The following is an 18551-nucleotide window of genomic DNA, read 5'->3' on the forward strand; positions in this document are numbered from 1 at the left end:
ATCCAGTTTCTTTTATTGGTTACTAGACTCGGCTATCGGAGTGAATTGTCAATTTGATTGAGTAATTAATTTCAATCACTTGATCAACGAACACCACTCTAGATCAAGTAAAAGATCAGCATAGGTGATTGATCCAGTAAGCCTGATCAACAATCAATCAATCCATTGGCGCTGATGGATGATCTGGTAGAAAGTTGATCGGGCTAATTGATGCTTGGATCAGATCCTCGATTTGATCGATCATGCGATCAAGATCAAATCGAGCTAATTGATGCTTGTGTCGGAAAGTCACCCTCTAACACAATATGTTTCGTCCAAGTGGCAATACACGTGTCCGTGCAGTCGTCAGAAACCATGCTCAACGCCCACGCAAGAGCTGGAGAAGTATCTAAACATCAAATTCAGTGAGGAGGATTATCCTCTAAGCTGGTGGGAAGATGTCTGGACACGATAATTTGCGAATTTGACAAAAATTGCTTGCCAATTTCTATCTGCGAGTCTGACCAATGCACTGGTGGAGCAGCTTTTTCAGTTGGCCGAGGCATCACCACATATCAAAGATCACGCTTGGAGGCATAGAGCATTGAGATGCCGATCATGCTTCGAGCATGGTTCCGTTGTGTAGACTGAGACTCCTTCGACTCCGCTGATGACTCTGACAATGATGACATCTCGGGTGCTGGTGCATTATGCTCTATCGATTTCCAACTTGTGCTTAAGCATGTTTCTTTTTCTTAACTTTCTCTATTCCAGCAAGGGGGAACAACATGATCGTAGTGGACGGGTTTCATTTGGTGATATATCCGAATGTTTAATGTAAGTTGTGCTAAAACACAGCCTTTTTACATTTTATCCTTTCTGTTGTAGATGACTGCAGAAGAACGTACACTCATTTGCCATAGATTTATCGGTTTCTCTATGATTTTTCTGGTTTTGCACTTCATATCATTTCTCTATTAGATGATATCTTTATTTGAAAATTATTCTGGTTCTCTTCGTAGCTAAAGATATGTTTTACATCTGTTTTCATGTCAGATCTCAAGTGTATTCAATTGTAGGTCAAATTGATTTGATGATTCATTAGTTATGTTAAATATACATTTTATCTCATTTGACTATATAAGAACTTTCTCCCTATATTAATTTGTAAGCTAATGGGTACCATGTTAGCATAACATGACCATATATAATTATCTCCCATATATTTCATGCTTGAAACATCTCGATCAAAGAGCCAAATGAAAACAGTCTTGATTCCTTTCAGGAACATCTGGTCATATAATTTTTCCCTTTTTAATTTGTCGATTTGATTCATTTTTCATGTTGTGGAAATCTAATTTTGGGCTGTTGTTCATGGCAGGATTTGGGGAGTCCTCGCAGCATGTGACGGCCTCTCCCAGCCTCACCTCGCCTTGTCCCTCACCTTCGATCAAACATCTTCCCATATTGTGATGCTTTTTTGGTGCAACTTTTACACATGCAAACAAAAGTACTATTTCCTACTGCCTTTTCACCCATGCAGTTATTCCTTTATGATTTTTATTCACATGAATCAGAAGGCAAAAACATCACCATAATTTAATAGACTTTCCCTTTAAGAAACTGTGAAAATCCAGCTTTGATCTGTACCCGTTATGATTTAAGGACTTGGATTGGGTTTTCTTGTTGTTCTCTCTCAAGAAAACTCAGAAGCTTTTTGATTTTCCACTTAAATATTTTCTCGGACAAGCGTTTTACATATCTAATGAACTATTTTAATAAATTATTAATGAATCAGAAGGTAAAACATATGTACCATTAATTTAATTGACTTTCGCTGAAAGAAACTGTGACAGATCCAGCTTCATCTGTACCATTATAATTTAAGGACTTTGTCTGGGTTTTCTCGTTATTATCTTTTAAGAAAACTCAGAAATTTTCTGAGAAATCTCCCATTACCTTCTATTTTTCCACATCACCATTTTCTCGAATAAATGAATTTCCTATCTGATGAACTATTTTAAATGGTTTTAAATAAATCAAAAGGCAAGAGCATCGCCAGAATTGAATTAGCTTTCCCTTTAATAAACTGTGAAAGATCTAGTTTGATACTTAAAAAACAAAGAAGTGTCCAGTTTTGATCTGTACTCGTTATGATTTATGGACTTGGGTTGGATTTTCTCCCTCTTCTCTCTCAAGCTAACTAAGAAAGTTTGTGGGAAACGGCTATTTTCTTGATGTTCTCTTTTAAAAAACTCTAAAATTTCGTGGGAAATCTCTCTTTACTTTTTGATTTTCCACATTACTATTTTCTCGGACAAGCGCTTTGCCTATCTGATGAACTATTTCCCTTTAACAACAATTATTAATCAGTCATAAGGCAAAAGCATTGCAAAAACTGAACTGACTTTCCCTTTAAGAAACTGTGAAACATCCAGTCTTGATTCGTACCTATTATGATTTAAGGACTTGGATTCGGTTTTCTTTCCGTTGTCTCTCAAGAAAACTAAGAAATTTTGTGGGAAATGCCAATTTTTCTTACTACTCACTTTCTCTCGAGAAAACTCACAAATTTTGTGGGAAATGGCCCTGTACTTTTTGATTTTCCACATCATCGTTTTTTCTTATAAGTGCTTTCCCTATCTGACAGGCTATTCAAAATAATTATTAATGAATGGAAGCAAAAAAATCTCCATAAGTGGTGATTACGATTGGAGATTTTCTTTCAATATCCAGTTTTTTTATCTCTACCAATTATGATTTCAGGAGTTGGGTTGGGTTTTCTTGTTGTTCTCTCTCAAGAGCAGAAAAACATTTTGGGATGGGATTACTTTTTGATTTTCCATATCACTATTTTCTCGGATAAGTTTGTTCTTCTGGTTTCCTTAGCTGGGAAGTGAAGAGGACCCTCACAAACCAGTTGGAATACTTCAAAAACTGGCCTATTAAATAAAAAAAATTCAACAGAGCTTGGCGCTGACTTTCGAAAGATAGCATCCTTTTACAAATTCTATAAAAAAGTTGTCTTTTTACAGGGATAATCGGCAATTAGAAGTTCATGACCAGATAACGTTTGATTAAATATTAATCAAATGACCGGTAAGGATCCAGGAAGTTGTACAATTTTATTATTATTAGATTTTTCTCATGAACTCTAGAGAGAGAACACATGAGAGAGATACCCCATGAGAGGGAGAGCCCAGGCGAAAGACTGGAGTAGCTGGAGCAGATGCAGCCAGAAAAAAGGTCTCATGGAGATCTCATTACTGTATATTCCCTTTTACGTTTGCTATTGTAAACTATAATTGGCAATTTTTCTCGATATCTATAATTAAATTTGATTAATATGACACTGGTGGGGGTAAAGTAAAGACATCTTTTTATTTCGCTATAATTTTATTACATTTTTTGGGAATTTAATCCAAATAAAAATGCCATTCTGAAATTTTAACTTACCATAATTATATGTTTAACTATTAATTTCATGCAGTGAATTAAAAAAATAAAATAATTTAATAAGATGAGAATGGCATGTATAAAAATTAATTATATTCTTCATTAATTAGGGATTAAATCCAATTATTAATTTTTTTCTACGTCCAGCATTCGTCCGTCCATCGTCCGCGTCTTCCAGGCGGACGGTTATTTCGTCCGACCGGACGAAAATTGTCCCGTCCCGTCGTCATTCGGACGATTTTTTGTCCAGGAATTCGTCCATACCCCCTTAACGGGACGAATTTTCGTCCCGTCGCCGAAAAAAATCGTCCAGTCTGCGTCCCTGAACTATAGTAGGAATGGAAGAGAGAGTGCGATAGAAAAAGGAAGAGAATTTTCTTTTAAACCAAGCGAAAGCAACAATTTTTGACAGCCAATTTCCACCGTTCCTTAGTTTGTCATAGAAAGTGACCTCTCACCGAGGTGGACGTTCTGTAGAGAGATGCCAACAGGCGACGTGGATGCCATTGGGCCGTCTATCCTCCTCCACACTTATCCATCCTTGGGAATGGACGGTGAGAACCCTAATGGCAACCTGCTCCATCCCAAAAATAGCTGGAATACAAGCAGTATGTGTTAAATATGCTTCCTCCAGTAAACCTATAGATTTTTCTTCTCTTCAGCGTTTGAGAAAGATTCTACTTGCACACGCGGACATTATGATGAAAGGTTCTACTTGCATCGGAAAATGCAATTAAAAAAACAGGCCACACCAACTTCTGGGTTTTCACAATAGAGATATTTTTTACTACTTCGGGGGACATTTGTCATATATGCGATGAGAAATAATTATTTTTTATAAGATAATGCTAAGCAACTATGTTTGTTACAAGTGGGTTCAGTGCCTTCAGCAGCTGGGTATTGGCTTTCTCCATTCATCTTGTCTCACTGGATGGCAATAGCTTCGAGTGGGGTTAATTTATTGGAGCGCAAAAGCGACAGAAAGTGACAGGAGCTCCTCCGCGTCATAGATGACGAGCTGGTAAAAAAACTCATATCTTGCTTTCGGGGTAAGGTAATCAGGATATTAAATTTCAATATTAGAAGATTAGTATTTCCCGATGACCATTCTTCCAGATATCCCACGAGGTCAAATGCCTGTCAATGTCATTACAGTCACAGAGAAAGGGACAGAGAGATAGAGAGGGGGAGATACCGAGAGAGAGAGAGAGAGGGAGAAAAAGAGAAAGGGAGATAGAGATATTGAGATGGAGTGATAGATAGATTGAGAGAGTGTGTGTGTGAAAGAGAAAGAGAGAAGTTGGGTGGAAGGAAGTATGCTGATTGGTCAATAGGGCATTACTCAATGGATAATATCCCACGAAGTCAAATGCCGATAAATGTCCTAACCGACAGAGAGAGAAAGGAGCAGACAGACAGACGGAGATTGGCAGATACCGAAAGAGAGAGAGGAGGAAGGTAGATTGAGAGAGGTAGAGTGAGTGATAGATAGATTGAGAGAGAGTGAGTGAGAAGGCCGGGGAAGAAAGAAAGGTGATTGGACGATAGGGCTGAGAGTCTTGTATTTAACCACATAACCATAAAGAACTCGACAGTTTCGAATCCAGAGAAAAAGAGATAGAAGAAGATAGAAGAAGATGGCCCCACTGAACAGTGCAACAACCAGAATTCACGACCTTGACTCGGGTTCCGGCGTTGACTCCGGCCTCGCCCGTCTGCACCAGCTCGGCTACAAGCAAGAGCTGAAACGCGACCTCTCGTAAGCTCTGCTCTTTTTCTTCTTCTTCTTCTTCTTCTTCTTCTTCTTCTTCTTCTTCTTCTTCTTCTTCTTCTACTTCTTCTTCGTCTTCGTCCTCTTTTTCTTGTTCTTCTTCTTCTTATTGTTATTGTTATTATTGTTATTATTATTATTATTATTCTTCTTCTTCTTCTTCTTCTTCTTCTTCTTTTTCTTCTTCTTCTTGTTCTTTCTCTTCTTCTTCTTCTTCTTCTCTTTGGAGCTCTCTTCTTCGTCGAATGTTGGCCGTCGATGACGGTTCAATCTTATGACGATCAGGGTGTTGTCCAACTTCGCCTTCTCCTTCTCCATCATCTCCGTGTTGACGGGGGTGACCACGCTGTACAACACGGGGCTGAGATATGGCGGGCCGCTGACCATGGTCTACGGCTGGCTCGTTGCCGGCTTCTTCACCATGATCGTCGGCCTGTCCATGGCGGAGATCTGTTCCTCTTATCCCACTTCGGGGGGGCTCTACTACTGGAGCGCCCGCCTCTCCGGCAAGGAATGGGCTACCTTTGCCTCTTGGATCACCGGATGGTATCTTACCCATCAACCTAAAAATCCTAGAAATGCTAAAAATCCTAGAACTGTGTTCAAAGCGTGTAGCTTTTCACATCTTTATTGATTTTTAAATCCACAATTTCCGTAACAATTTTCTTCTTCTTCTTACCAATTTTTTCTTATTTTTCATCATCACCGTATTCTCCATCATCATCATCATTTCCATCATTATCATCATCATCATCATCAACGGCCCCATGCCAACCAACTCCATCATCATCGTCTCCATCGTCATCTTCTCCATCACTGTCTCCATTTTCTCCATCATAATCGTCGTCATCGTTTCCACCATCATTTCCGTTATCATCATCATCATCCTAATCGTCTTCTTCTTCTTAAAATTTATCTTCCTGTAATTCGTAACGATTTTCATTAGAAAATTATTATTTTAACTTGTTTTTTTGGCGTTGTTGTAGGTTCAACATTGTGGGGCAGGTACTCTAACGGAAGAGTGGAAAACAAAAGATAGAGAATTTGAAAGCTAATATATGATTGTTGATGTCACTGACGGGGAGTTGTTCTTGCGCAGTGGGCAGGCACTGCCAGCATAGACTTCTCGCTAGCCCAATTGCTTGCAGTGATCATCCTGCTTAGCACCGGCGGCACCAATGGAGGGGGGTACGTGGCGTCAAAGTATGTTGTCATTTGTTTCCATGGTGCCATTCTCCTCAGTCATGCAATACTAAACAGCATTTCTATCAACTGGTTATCCCTTCTCGGGCAATTGGCAGCTGCATGGAATGTCATGGGTGATAATATCAAACTTCAATTCTCTTTCTCTCTCTAAATTTTATAAATACCTGGATGAGTCAAATCCTTTTGATTCTTACTATTGTTACATTCTTACTACTGTTGCAGGTGTCTGTGTGCTGATGATCCTCGTACCCATGGTTGCCACCCAGAAAGCCAGTGCTGAGTTTGTTTTTACTCACTTCAACACGAATAATGACTCCGGAATCCAAAGCACGCCTTATATATTTGTTAGGGATAATAGCACGGTACATCCCAAACTGTTACGAAAATCTGAGATCTACCCTTAACGTTTTTTTTAGCACCGTATATCCCCAACTCATGATATTGAAAAGTGGCTATCCCGGTAACGTCATGGATCTCCACGTCGCCTGCCAGGTGGAATCATGGCCAGGTGGAATCCACCTGGCTGCCACGTGGATATCCATGTCATCACCGGGATAGCCACTTTGAGATTAATTAAAGGGAAGGGGGAGAGAGAGAGACGCGTTTGAGTGGGAGAAGAGAAGGAGATCAAGAGAAGGAGAGAAGAAGGCGCTGCCTCGACCTCCTCTCCGACGCAGAAGCAGGCGCAGGAAGAAGGCGCTTCTTCAGGGGTGGCGAGGGCCATGGACAGCACAGAGTCTTCCGCCGGTCGTAGAGAGATCGAGGGCTGGCGCCGGGGCTCTGGCAAGGGGAAGGATTCGGCGGACAAGGGGAAGGAGAAGGAGAAGGAGCAGGATGTTTCTAGGGCAAGGGAAAGGGAAAGAGTTGCAGAGGGAATTCTAGGGTTGAACATCAAATCCGGCGGGCGTGGAGACGACGACGACGACGACAGTGACAGCGCCGGGATACTTCCCTCGGCGCCGGCCTCGATGATCTCTACGGCTCTTCTCTCCTTCTCTCGATCTCCTTCAACGTGGGCCAAGACCTTCCTCTCTAGCCATGTCTTGTTCCTTCTGGCAACAGTTGCCTGTTCAGAATTGGAATAGACGCAGATAGAGTGGTAACCAGCTTGCTTCATCACAAACGTTGTCTCACAGCCATAACCGCGCTCATTGATTTCTTCCATCTTCACTTTGGCTGGGAATCTACGAGATCGTTGGTACAGTGGTTTGATGGGAGATTTGGCTTGGTCCCCCATGGCTGTTCGTCCTCTTTGATTCTCTCTAGGCGCAAAAAAAGAATTTTATTGAGGAGAGGAATGAGCACCAGATATTGTGAAAAGAGTTTCTTTGAAAATTCAAGCCACAAATTATATAATCTGTAATGTTCGTTGACTTTATTTATAGTGTTCAGATGTGCGGCTATTTGTGATGTTAAATCTCATCTGGTTTACTAAAATCCCGTTCTAGATTCATTATATTATTTTACGTGAATAAAACGATGTTTTCATCTGGGCTATATTTAGATTGTTAGCATTCCATTCATCAAAATTTGCCACGTTTTTTTTTCTTCAAAAATAAAAGGGTAGCTAGCAAAAATTCTGCACAAATCTTCTCCATACTCGGTTGTTGTGAGGTGTTTAACTGTTGTTCATAAGGTGGAACGATAGTCTCTTTCGCTATAACTATCTTTCAGTACTTATTTATTTCATCATAGTCTCTATTTCGCTATCCTTCAATCACTCCAGAAATGGCACTGATCAAGAAATATATGGTACATATTTCCTTGTGGTAGCACCAACCATTCCAGAGGAACAAGATTTGTCATTAGATTTCATTTCAGAACCATGTGCTCAAAGTACTCCCTCTTAGGCACTGAAAAAGACCAAATGATATGGGGAGCTGGAGTCAAATCCAACCACACGTCACAATGAAAGCAGAGTCATAAAACTTGTGCATGATAACTTGACTGAGGGGAATGAAGAAATTTCAAACTGCAAGAAAGTAGTATGAATCGTCACATTATCCAATTACAAATTGTGTCTCATTCAATTGAAGCTGCAAATTTAATTTTCCAGCGTTGGTTTCCATTTCAATTCAGACCGTCCAGACCAGATCTATTTGTTATAAATATGAGACAAACAGATTTTTGAATTATGTTTCTTAAAAACAACATTGTTGTCATTGTTTGTGAGGCGTGATGGACAGATAGTTAAAAGTAAAATCCTGAAAGAGAAAACTTCATTTATTTCATAATCATGATGTGGAAGGATGACTATGTTGCCATCGAAGTGTAGCTGAAAGGGCCTTGCTACATAGAACAGTAGCCAAGAGTTTGATAGGTGATTTTGAGAAAGTGCAGTAAAAAACTTTGTTTCATCCCATATGTGGCTCCATTTAATAGCATTTTAGATAGGTTCCTGGAGGGTGAGTTTACGAGCAGATTCTGATGTCAATGAATTAAAGTTTGTTAATGAGACCACAACACTCTTTGATATTTTTGGTGAAAGCAAGCTCACAATTTTTCAAATTCTATCACGGAAACAATAAAGTTTGTAGGAGCATTCCTACAAACAATAATGCCAAAGGTTTGCCAGCCTCCTCACGTCATGTTGAATAGCCATGACTGAGGGAGAGAGGCCCCTAAAAATGTCAGGTTTTGCTTTCTGCAATTTTAATCGATTGATTAATTAACACACTTGCACCATGTTGACGAGAGAGTCTGACCTGGGACAGATTTTTAAGGCCCCTAGTTTGCAAGATCCCTACCTGAACCTTCCCTTTGAGCTAATGTGTGGACATGCAGGATTTAGTAGAGATTCATAAAATTTGAGTAAAATGACTTGTCTGCAAATTTCCTGAATCAAAAAATACTAACAGATAGTAAGATTTAAAGGAAACTTGGATCGGCGAAAAAATTAGACTTCCTAAAAATTTTCAACTATACTTGTCTTGGTTATTTTAAGAAGAAAATTGGTATAAAAAAATGAATTCGTGACATAAATAAATTCTTAAGTAATTTGACAACCCCCTTAAAGTGCATGCTTGAATCATGCTTTATCGAGGGGCTTGGCTAGAGCATCCTCTATTTGCTCCTGGCTTGGAACTAATTTAACTTGCATATTGCCTTATATAACATGGTCACATGCAAAATGATATACTATTTGAATGTTTTTAGTACATCACAAAAAACATGATGTGTGGTTAAATATGTACAAGATGTGTTTTTAGTACATCACAAAAAACATGATTTGTATAGGCCATGCCTGCCGAATCAGCATTGCTGAAAGTTTGATGGTGAGGTGGAAAGATGTGATGGAAGGCTAAGTTGGAATGACGCGTCCCTTCATCTTCACGCACTAAAAAAGGAAACAGAGGAAGATGAAATTCTAGAGATCAATAAGGAGATGCGAAATTTGAAAATATTAGAGAAAAAGTAGCAAATACCAGCGTATACCTTCCACAATGCATCCGCTCAACTTGGTGCATGTTTTTCGATTTGGGCCATGCATGTCTTCCGATTATGGCCAACCTGGTGGCAAATAGAGCACGTCATCTGCACACCTACTGCACGTATGATTATCGTTTAGTGTCTTGACAACAAAGTGCTCCTTCCTACTATCCCAACTAGCATATATCCTCCACCGGCAATCTTTGTTACAAATAACTTCCATTTTTTTCTCACCAGACTTCAAAAATTAAATGTTGAACCCATTCCATATAGCATGCTTCTTCACAGCTGTCCTAAATTGAGAGGGCGATACAAATTGTTCGCCGACTCGAAATTTAATATCCTCAAAGGGGCATCTTTGATCATACGTTGCGCCATTGTCTACGTTCCTTCTATTCTCCCCCTCATCATCAGTTAAGATGTCCTCATCCGAATCAGCATACTCACTATTTCTCTGGCCGTCAGTAAATCCATCATTCCATTCCTCACTTGAGTATCCACTGAGCTCACTTGAATACGTGTCACATTCTTCATATTCTCCACATGGATTATATTCAGAATCACCATCACTATCAGAAACAGCCCTTTTAAATAACAATGGACAACAGTAAGGTGTAATGATTTTCCAAAAGCATCCAGAACTTATATGCACAAATACAAACAGGATCAAACGGAGTATGACATGGTGCATAGAGTTGGAGATGAATGGACCATATTAATAGGATCTTGAAATCCAAGCAGAAAATTTTCGGTGCTTAAACACAGAATAGAAACATAAATCCTAAACTCAACTTACAAAAGTCATTTCAAATTTAAAGTAGGACTGAATCAACTTTTAAGAACAAGAGGAATGGCGAAGCAAATGAAAGAATTCAAAAACATGAGGAATTTTGATCAGGGCGCATGAAAGGAAATTCTTAGGAAAAACATTGTGAGGGAAATTTGAACGATACTTAGAGGTAACAGCGCCTATCTTAAAGAAATTAAATAAACAATTCGCAATATGATTTGTAATAATTCCATGGGCAGTGAAGAATCCTTCCAGACTGGAATATTCAGCTTTTAATGTCTAAAGTGACAAAAAAGGGATGGATTTTCTGGTGAAAAAAAATATTCCACTATGGAATATGAATTGAGTGTGCAAAATATAAAATTAAGAAATTTCAGCAAAAGTGACAAAAAAAGAATGGATTTTCGGCTTTTAATGTCAAACAAAGGCATAAATGGAAAAAAAATCCCCGGAGCAAGAAATTTGATTCAACTCAATAACAACAGAGATTAAAGTCTTGAAAAATCAGGTGAAAAATAGTATTCGACTATGGAATATAAATTGAGTGAGGAAAGGCCTTACCTTTCCATGTCCTGAATCAAATGGGGAGCTCCCCAACTCAACCCACCCATCTCCATTACTCGCCGGATGATACTGGCAGCACTCCTGATCAAACGTCAATAAGAAAACTGGGAAAAAATAAACGTTAAAAGTCCGGCAATAAGATGAATTCCCAAGCATCTCTGCGCGAACGCGACGGAAATCGAATATATCAAACAAAATTTCTTCAATCTCAAAGTGAAATCGGTAAATTTCGGGGGAAAAAAAGGCCAAATCGGAGGGATTTCGAGAAGAGGGATCCAACGCTTCGCCCTGAATCGACGGATGAACTCACCTAAGATCGAGAGGAGATCGAGAGGGGTTAGAGATGGGCGGCGCTGTCGGAGGGTTGAAAGGGGCACCGCCTCGCGATGGCTGCGATCATCAACAGAGGGCTCCTCAGGAGTAGGAAGAAGTAGGAAGACGACGAGCTCCCTCAAGCTGCGTTAGGTAGTCGGATTCTTCCGCCGCCTTCTTCCTGCGCCTGCGTCTGTGTCGGAGAGGAGGTCGAGGCAGCGCCTTCTTCCGTTCAAATTCTTCACTCTCCTTCGTGCTATTTCCTTCTCTTCTCCCACTCAAACGCGTCTCTCTCTCTCTCCCCCTTCCCTTTAATTAATCTCAAAGTGGCTATCCCGGTGATGACATGGATATCCACCTGGCAGCCAGGTGGATTCCACCTGGCCATGATTCCACCTGGCAGGCGACGTCGAGATCCATGACGTCACCGGGATAGCCACTTTTCAATATCATGAGTTGGGGATATACGGTGCGAAAAAAAAAGTTAAGGGTAGATCTCAGATTTTCGTAACAGTTTGGGATGTACTGTGCTATTATCCCTATTTGTTATTGGCCTGTTGATGAGCTAGTACACGTTAACCGGATATGATGCATCTGCTCACATGTTGAGGCATTTCTTTAGTCCAACATTCTATCCAGAAGTCTTATTATCTGTGTAGAAGTACAACATCATACTTAAAGGTGAAGTCTTATTATATGTGTTGAAGCGCTTGCTATGAGCTATAGCTTTTAGTACAGTTGGTATGCGCTTGAATCCAACATGGTGTCGGAGCAACACATTGCACTCTCGGGCCATAAATAGGTCAGCGTTAGGTTTTTTTAGGGGAGTGTTGAAGTACATCATCTTGCACAAAGGTGAAAAGTAGCGCTCTGCCATGAGCTATAGCTTTTAGTACAGTTGACATGCGCTTGACTCAAAAAATCTGTGTTATATTTTGTGATTCATGTTTCATGATAATCGATTGGTTAATATGAGTTTGATGTTTTTATAGAAGAAAGTATAGGTGAGAATAAATAAAGACTGACTTGAATGTTGCAATTGTCAGACTGAAGAGACAAAAGATGCAGATAAGAATGGGCCGAAGGGGATAATCAGTGCAATTGGAATTTCTTTATTGTTTGGATGGGCTTACTTAATTGGAATCACATTTGCTGTGACGGATATTTCTCAACTTCTAAGCTCTGAAAATGATGCGGGAGGGTATGCAATTGCACAAGTGTTTTATCAGGCGTTTAAGAAAAGATACGGCAGTGGAGTTGGCGGGATTTTTTGCCTCGGAATAGTTGCAGTTGCCATTTTCTTTTGTGGTATGAGCTCAGTGACGAGCAATTCAAGGTAGTGGCCTCATCTGTTGCATAACTAAAATTTTCCTGCTATCAGCTCTTCTATTTAATTAACTTTTTTATTGAAATAATGTACATGATGACCACTGGGCTATTACACTGTTATGTCTAGGATTTGTTTGATTCGATGTGATCCTTTTTGTTCATCCTGCCCCCTTTATTTTTATTTGTTCTGATAATTTTGTTTTGGCTACACAATAAAAACGGTGATGGGAGACCATGGATTTGTTCACAATTTGATGTCATGGAAGCTCATAATCCCAAGTTTCCTAGCAGATAACGTGCCGTTAATCCTATATTTCCAATAGTATTTACAAAAATTTTATCTTTTAAAATTAACTATTTTACATGGATGTTATAATATATTTGTAATCTCGTTAAAAAATACTCTATTTTGTAAGAAATTCATATCATTCAGTTTCGTATCCTTTAGTAATTTTCCATCTTGCCTCCAAAAGTAATTTAACAATCGGAGCTTCACCTATGACTTAAATACTCCCTGCAAGATGTTACGATTTAAACCATTTCATTATGAGGGACATGTATAAATACTTAATGGTTTCACAATATTTTGTTTTCAATTTTAATAGATCATCATGGCCCCTTTTCACACCTAAAAAAAGATGTCGCTAGGCCTCATTCTGCTTCGAAAATTTTGATGGACTCTCATTATTTTTTATATTTTATTAATGATACAGATCTGATTAAAATAAAAAAGGTAGACACCTTTTGTGCTTGCTTGTTTCTTTTCCCTAATTTATTCTTAACCCAAACGACATGATTACCATACATCATTCCAATATGCAGTTCAGTTAATTGGTTGTTCTTTCCTTCATTCACACGTCGAATCTAAAAAGGACGACGCGCATCTTGCGTGCCCACAATTTAACTTTACATTTTATGAAATCAAAAATTTCTGCTAAGAATTTGATTTTCTGTGATGACCCAAAAAATACAAAGCTAATTTCGTCCTTATTATACCCAAGCATCTCTGTTTCCATCATATTTTTTCTAATCAAAATAATCTTCTGGTTTCAGAATGGTGTATGCATTTTCTAGAGATGGAGCAATGCCGCTGTCGTCTTTGTGGCACAAAGTCAACTCCCAAGAGGTTCCTATCAATGCAGTTTGGATCTCTGCTTTCATATCATTTGCAATGACCTTGCCAGTAAGTTCATTGATGCCACTATGTGTGATGTTACTTAATCTATTAACTCTTTTCTGGTTTTATGAATGTTAAATTGTTCTGATTATTGAAAAAATGGAAATACTATCAGATGAAAACAGCAGTCGGTGGATCCTTCAATTCAAACAACTCCTCTCCAAATTCCCAAAATCACTTGGAATACTATTTCTATTTAGTTTCATTATTTGAAAAATGCATGACCCTCAGTAAATGACGTAAACATCATCAGAGGTTTCACCCTTGCTACAAGTGGTCTCTGCTGAAGTTTAGGTCCTCAAAAAGTTATCATGGTACTGCAGAAAAAGCCAATTTTGAGTTTTCATTAACAAAAGCAATAATATTTTTCTACCAAAGATTAGCCAAGGAATTCTCCCCCAGATAAATGGTTGTTGTTAGTAATAACAAGCATTTTCTTATATTTCAATTTCCCATCTGGCGCATGTTGACATTGTCCGAAGTTATATCATCATTATAATTATCATCATGATCATAATTGCCTTTCTAATCATACTGCACCTTTGATTATTCTCTTGGATGGTCTGACACATCATCATTATCATCCTTTATGTAATTTCATCCCTTATCATGTCACCTTTACCTCCATCTCCGCCATCACAGCAACAATATTCCCATCTTCATCATCAATTTTCTTAAAAATCATAATGTTTTCCACATGGACCACATCTTTCTCTTGAATATCTGAATCTTCATCAGTTTTTAAATTTTTTTATCAAACGAAATTCCTTTAATCAATTACTCAATTTCCATAATTTATTTTATCGTGGATTTGAGTGAAATAAAAAAATCACTGGTTCTTCTTTTTTGTTACTCTCTGTAACATTGTATTGAAAAGTGAAGCCTTTATTTATCATCACGAGCATCAACTGAAATTCTCATTTGCTTTTATCATCAGTCCCTTGGGAGCCTAGTGGCATTCTAGGCGATGGTATCGATTGCAACAATTGGGTTGTACATAGCCTATGCACTACCCATCTTTTTTCGGGTGACACTGGCGCGCAAGTCATTCACGTCGGGGCCCTTCGACTTGGGCCAGTGGGGGCTTGTGGTGGGCTGGATAGCTGTGCTCTGGGTCATCACCATCACTATCCTGTTCTCCCTTCCTGTGGCCTACCCCATCGTTGCTGACAACCTCAATTATACGCCTATTGCTGTCGGTGGCCTCCTTGTCATTGTCCTCTCATGGTGGATCATCTCCGCCCGCCTCTGGTTCCGCGGCCCACTTGCCAACATTAACCTCCAGCCATAGTCCATTGATGTATTTTACCTCTTCTCCCTCACTGCATTTATCATGAAACAGACGATTAAGAATGTGACAAGTATTCTCGATTATTCTAACTCACTACCTTTCCAATGGCTAACCTCTAATAGAAGTAATCTAGAAGCAGGATGTTATAAGAATAGTTTTTTTCTTGTTTTTATTGTTTCGCGATTATTTTTATGTTATTACTCTCTTTCTGAACGGACAACTCAAATAATCACACATAGGTGATTCAAACTGACCGGCAGTTAAGTGGCCTGCCAAGGTGGCAGCCACACGACCTGTATAAAATCCTGTGTGGACCAAAGATAAATCAAGATGTCAAGTGTTTTTTCCTTTTCCACTGTGCTTTGACTTTCTCCTTCTAAGTGAGCGAGAAAGATTTCTTGTGTTTTTCTTCTGGCGTTCTTTCCAACAGTTGGTATCAAAGCTATAGTGAGATCAAGAAAGCTTGGGAAGATGCCGACGAGAGTGCAGAACTCGTCTCAGCCTACATCCGGGTCCTTCGTGGATCAGGAAGCCACCACCGTTAGAATTGGAAGAGCGACAACAGAGTCGACAACGCCGATTACATTCTCGATTCTGACGAAGACAAACTATCCTCTTTGGTCAATGAGGGTGGAGGTGTTGCTAGAGGCGCATAGACTCTACAACGCCATCAGCGGTGCTACAGTGGAAGGGAAAAAGGATGAAAAGCCTATCTCAGTTCTTTAAGGTATGTTGATTGATGATACACTTGCCCAATTAGATAACAAGAAGACTGCAAAAGAGACATGGGAAGCTCTAAGGAACATGAACCTTCGAGCTGACCGTGTCAAGAAAGCAAGGATACGATCTCGAAAAAGTTAATTTGAGTTGATGGTCATGGGTGAAGATGAACCAGTCTCAGAATTCATTGGAAAGCTCTCTCGGGTGGTGAATCAGATGCGAACCTTGGGAAAGAAGCTGGATGAAGTGGACATCGTCGCTAAGCTCCTATGTGCAACACCAGCTAAGTTTGACTCTATAATATCTTCTATAGAGCAATGTGGTGACATGGATTCTTTGACCTTTGAAGAAGTTCTTGGGTCATTAAGAATCCATGAAGGGAAGCTACGAGATCGCCATACAAGAAGAGAAGAACATGTCCTTTTGGCATAGCCCCTGGAAAATCAAAGAAAAAGGGAGAAGCTGAAGCACAACGTGGACATGGAAGAGGACAAGGTCGTGAAAGAGGACATGATCGTGGAAGATCTGTAGGAGGTCGTGGAAATGAAGAAGAAGAAAAATCACAAGATAAGTCAAAATTCAAATGCTATAATTGTGGAAAGTATGGGCATTTTGTTTCTGAATGCAGATCAGAAAAGGAGGAAAGAGCAAATCTAGCTGACAAAGAGGAGAAGAATGAGTCAGCCCTTCTAACGGGGATCAAGGAAGAAGATGAAGATGTCTTACAACAAGGCATTGACAAGCACTCTACTGAAAATGAAATGTGGTACCTAGGCACCAGTGCTAGCAGGCATATGACTGGAAGGAAATATTTCATGACTTAAGTGAATCTGAATCAGGAGCAATGAAGTTTGGTGATGGATCTAGAGTCGAAGTCCAAGGAAAAGGGAGCATCATTCTGCAAAGTCAAGATGGAGGAACTATGACTCTGGGTAATGTTATTTACATTCAAAAATAGAAATCAAATATTTTGAGTCCTAGACAGCTCGATGAAAAGGGTTGTAGAACAGTGATGGAATCTGGTAGCGTGGTGATCAATGATAGACATTGGAGCTTACTAGCTAAGGTGAAGAAGTCAAGGGGACGTTTGTATTTCCTGAAGTTGAACACATTGAAATGCTTGGTTGCAGTCTACTCGAAATCAACTACTTGGCTATGGCATGAAAGGTTTGGGCATTTAAATTTTCAGTCTTTAAAGTACTTATCAGATCTACAGTTAGTAGAAGGCATCCCAAGATTGTCGTATCTTGATCATCTATGTCGAAGTTGTGTAGCTGGAAAACATATAAGATCTTCATTTCCAACAGTATCTCAGTTCAGAGATGGCAGACCGCTGAAGTTGATAAATGGTGACTTGTGTGGACCCATTACTCCATCTACTTGAGGAGGTAACAAGTATTTCTCACGATTGATGTGGGTTTCATTTCTAAAAGAAATGCCACATACCCTTGATGCTTTTAAAAGATTTAAGAGCATTGCTGAAATTGAGAAGAATGTGAAGATTTTAAATTTAAGAACAGACAGAGGACAATTCATGTTTCGACAATTCATAGCCTATTATGACCAGAATGCCATCAAGAAACAATTAACTGCACCATACTCTCCTCAACAGGATGGTGTAGTAGAGAGAAGAAACAGAACCATCATGTCAATGGTAAGGTGTATGCTCAAAGGTAAAATGCTTTCGCATGAGTTGTGGGGAGAAGCTGTAAACATAGATGTGTATGTTCTGAATAAATCAGCATCAAAAAGCCTTGATGGAGCCACACCATACCAGATCTGGATTGGATCAAAGCTTCAGATATGCCACCTACGAGTCTTTGGATGCCTAGTCCATGTCAAAATTCTTGGTGAACAACAGAGTAAACTTGATGATAGAAGTAAACCAACGGAAAAGTTGACAGAGAAAACTTGATGATAGTTGGGATCAAAAGTATATAGAGGCTATGATATAAAAGCAGGAAAGATACATATCAGTAGAGATGTGATTTTTGAAGAAGGAAGTTTCTGGGACTCGGAAAGTTTGAGGATGTTGAACAGAAGAGGTAATCCACACAATAAACTCAATTTCTTTTTACAGTTCTTTTGATGATCAGGACAAGGAGAACACTCCAATATTGGAGTCTGCTAAAGAACCAGTAAATACTGAGATTGAAGCCACGCTTAAGAGGTATAGAGACCTCAGACAAGTCTATAGAGATTCAGAAAGAATCTATCTCTCACATGAGATGTTGCAGCTTGCCTCCATAAAAGAGCCTTTCCCATTTCAAGAAGCACAAAAGGGGGATGTACGCAGAAAGGCAATGGAGGAATATATTGAAGCCATTGAGAGAAACCAGGCATGCAATCGCGTGCCTTTGAAACAAGGTTGTAAACATTTAGGTTTTAAGTGGGGCTTCAAGATAAAGAGAAGTCTATCTGGTGAAATACTGAGGCACAAAGACAGGTTAGTTGCAAAAGGGTATGTTCAATGTCCTGGAATTGATTTTGAAGAAGTATTTGCTCATGTTTCTATAATGGATACCAT

At 39.4% G+C, this 18551-nt stretch overlaps 1 pseudogene across 1 annotated transcript; it reads left to right on the forward strand.

Annotated features, from left to right (window-relative positions):
* Positions 1–4849: 4849 nt before the first annotated feature.
* Positions 4850–15314, forward strand: LOC144700750 (amino-acid permease BAT1 homolog; annotated as a pseudogene). Its single transcript, XR_013580843.1, has 9 exons — positions 4850–5194; positions 5492–5752; positions 6193–6211; positions 6306–6525; positions 6635–6751; positions 12048–12111; positions 12553–12843; positions 13890–14019; positions 14951–15314. The product of XR_013580843.1 is annotated as an amino-acid permease BAT1 homolog (transcript).
* The last annotated feature ends 3237 nt before the right edge of the window (positions 15315–18551 follow it).

Source organism: Wolffia australiana, chromosome 3 (assembly GCF_029677425.1).
Source record: "Wolffia australiana isolate 7733 chromosome 3, ASM2967742v1".
NCBI lineage: Eukaryota > Viridiplantae > Streptophyta > Magnoliopsida > Alismatales > Araceae > Wolffia > Wolffia australiana.